The sequence below is a fragment of the Gossypium arboreum genome, chromosome 12, assembly GCF_025698485.1.
Source record: "Gossypium arboreum isolate Shixiya-1 chromosome 12, ASM2569848v2, whole genome shotgun sequence".
NCBI classification, from domain to species: Eukaryota; Viridiplantae; Streptophyta; class Magnoliopsida; order Malvales; family Malvaceae; genus Gossypium; species Gossypium arboreum.
The window spans coordinates 8,191,406-8,194,947 of record NC_069081.1 but is presented as its reverse complement, the minus strand read 5'-3'; the positions used below and the strand labels follow the sequence as shown (position 1 = coordinate 8,194,947).

Below are 3,542 nucleotides of genomic sequence, written 5' to 3'. Positions count from 1 at the left end.
TGCACCAAGGTAAATTGCGCTCTCGTTGGTCTAGACCTTTCAAAGTTTGATAAACGCCAAATTATACATAGTTTTACCCCAAATACTTAGCATATTTATGGATGTTTACTACTAGATTTGTGGATTTTGGTGCTCTTAATCCAGTTATTTCATGTTTTGTACTCAAGAGAGCACCAAGAGTCAAAAGGAGCCAAAAACGAGCTAAAAAGGGACAAAACGGACCAAATCAAAAAGATCACATGGCCTAAGCCTTGCCACACGGCCATCTCACATGCCCGTGGCCTTTGGGGGTGTCGACTAAGGTTTACACGATTCACACGGCCTGGCCATTGAGCCCATATGGCAGTGGCAATTTAACGGATCGAACACGGCCTGGCAATCACGTCACATGGTCGTGGCACACGGGCGTGTCCCTTTTTTAAAGAATTGTATTTTACACGGAAAAAGGGTACTTAGGGAGAAAGAAAGCCAATCCAAAGCCTATATAAACACCCTAAGTATGACCTGGAGAGGGGGGCCTCTTCTAGAACTTTTGTGGAATATAGAACCACACGCCAGGAATTACTTGAAGGAAGCCAGACGATCCATCCCAAAAGCCGGAGCTACTCCAAGACTGAAGATCTCTCTCTCAATTCCTTCAGGGGTTTTTAGAGTTTTCTTCATGTTTTTTTATTTTTATACTTTTGAGATGTACTCTTATTTTATTATGAACTAAACCGCTTAGATACCTAAGGGGGATAAAGCCTATGATGGATCTTGTTATTATTATCTGAACTGTATGATAAATATTTGATTTGTTCTTAATTATGTGTTCTTAATGCTTGAGTTGATATCCCGGTTATTAATTCATGATTTGATGTGCTTATGCAGAGGAGGAATAGACCCTGCCTAAGAGTAGATTTGACATAATTAAGTAGAGTTGATCGAACGCCTAGAAATAGGGTTACGAGATTTTGCCAAATTAGTGTGAAACCTAATATGGGAGTCCATAGAGTGATTTACTGCTTCCCTAGGGGTTTTAATTAAGAAAGAAATTTCGATTAATTCAACTGAGGGTTAGACGTTATTAGTCTCAAAAGGGATAATAACATAGATTAGGGAATCTCACGGATCAAGTCAAGTGAATAAATCATCCGGTTCAAAGTCAGATAACAAGTGAAATCTAGGTGGATTCCTCCTTGGGTGTCGTCTTTATCAATTGCTTTCTTCAAGTCTTTTTCCAAATTTTCTCTTCACTTTAATTAAATCAGTTAATTAGTTTAGATAATTAGTTTAATAAACAAACCCTTTTATTCCTAGGCTAGATAATAAAAAGATAGTTATTACTAGTACTTTTGGTTCCCTTGGGTATGGTATCCCGGTCTTGCCATTTCTATACTATTGTTCGATAGGTGCGCTTTCCTTTTCGTTGTGATAATAGTTAGTCTAGGTTTGATCTTCATTATAAATATTTATTACTTGTTACGAATCACGAGATCAAGTTTTGACCTTGCGTTCTTGGGAGGCTGAAATATTAGGAACACTAAATTTTTATTACTTTAGCCATTTATTTTTCTTACAATTTTATTTTATTTTATTATTTATTAATTTACTTTTTCTCTCTCTTGGTAGGTTTTTATGGTTTATGACTAGAAGAAACCCGTCGGGACTATTACTTTTTTACGAAGAAATCGATCGTACAATTCGTAAAAATCAAAGAGAAATAAGGTGTAGCTTACGATACACGGAGAACGGGCAAGAAGACGATACTCAAACCCCAACCGACGAGATGGCTGAAAACCAAGGCAATCAGCTCCCTCCTACAATTGCTGCTAATCAAAATCCTGCTCCACGTACTATGTATGATTATACTAAACCTCCTTTGACAGGAATCGAATCTAGCATAGTTAGACCTGCTGTAGTTGCAAATAATTTTGAATTAAAACCTAACATTATTCAGATGATACAACAGTTTGTTCAGTTTGATGGTTTACAGGATGAAGATCCCAACGCTCATTTAGCAAATTTTCTGGAATTTTACGATACATTCAAAATCAATAGCGTTTCTGATGATGCCATTCGTCTTTGGTTATTTCCCTTTTCACTGAGAAACAAAGCTAAACAGTGGTTGAAATCATTACCACGAAGGTCTATCACTACTTGGGAACAAATGACCGAGAAATTTTTACTAAAATATTTTTCGCCGGCTAAAACGGCTAAATTACGTAACGATATCTCTTCTTTTGTGAAGATGGATTTAGAAACACTTTACGATGCATGAGAGAGATACAAGGACTTACTGAGAAGGTGCCCTCACCATGGGTTACCACTTTGGCTTCAAGTGCAAACATTCCACAATGGCCTGAATCCCTCGACTCGGCAAATGGTTGATGCAGCTACTTGCGGAACCATCAACAATAAAACACCAGAAGATGCCTATGAATTTATAAAGGAGATGTCACTGAATAACTATCCGTGGCAAGTTATAAGGACTAAGCCAACAAAAACAGCCGACGTTTATAACATCGATTCAGTCACCATGCTCTCTAATCAGGTAGAACTTCTTAATAAAATGATTGACGGCTTACTTAGTTTTACGCAGGTACATCTAGTAATGAGGTGTGACTCAAGTGGCGGAGGTGTGCATACAGAATACCAATCCTTCAATCCTACAACTGAAGAGGAACAAGTCAACTATATGGGTAACAATAACTTCTGATCTCAAAATAACCCATATAGTAATACCTATAATACAGGTTGGAGGAACCACCCAAATTTCTCCTGGGGTGGTCAAGGGAATCAAAAGCCACAAAATCTTCAGGGTTTTCAACAGCCACTTTATCAACAAGAGGAGAAACCAAACCTTGAAGAGATGCTTTCTAAATTCATCTCGGTGTCAGAAACCCGTTTTCAAAATACCGAGACAGCACTTAAGAATCAACAAGCATCAATTCAAGGACTCGAAACTCAGATAGGCCAGCTATCCAAACTAATCTCCGAACGACCACAAGGTAGCTTATCAAGTAATACTGAACCTAATCCAAGGGAACACCTCAATGCAATTAGCACTCAAAATAAGGACAGACTCATTGTACCCGAGCCAAAAATATAGTAAGACAACGCGATGAACAAAGGACGAGAAGAGGTAAACAATAATGATCCTAAACAGGTAAGTACGAATCATGAACCTCGTGTGCCATATTCTCAAGCGATGATGAAAGATAGAATAGAAGAACAATTCAGTAAGTTTGTCAAACTCTTAAAAAAAGTACATATTAGCTTGCCCTTTATTGAAGTTCTTTCGCAAATGCCCAACTCAGCAAAATTCTTAAAGGAACTTCTGACCAATAAAAGAAAATTAAACGCTACATCGCATGTGGAACTCAATGCAGTCTGCTCAGCTATTCTAAAGAATAAGCTACCTAACAAATTGAAAGATCCAGGGAGTTTTATAATTCCTTGCTTAATTAGTAGTTTATCTGTGAATAATGCTTTAGCTGATCTAGGGGCAAGTATAAATGTTATACCGTATAAAATGTTTAAACAACTAGGTCTTGGTAAAT

The 3,542-nt window shown here is 37.6% G+C and overlaps 1 non-coding gene across 1 annotated transcript; it reads right to left on the bottom strand.

The window, feature by feature from the left end:
* Nucleotides 1-2,197: 2,197 nt before the first annotated feature.
* LOC128285764 (small nucleolar RNA R71) lies at nucleotides 2,198-2,304 on the bottom strand. The gene has a single exon (XR_008276314.1). It is a non-coding gene; the product is annotated as a small nucleolar RNA R71 (small nucleolar RNA).
* Nucleotides 2,305-3,542: the final 1,238 nt, after the last annotated feature.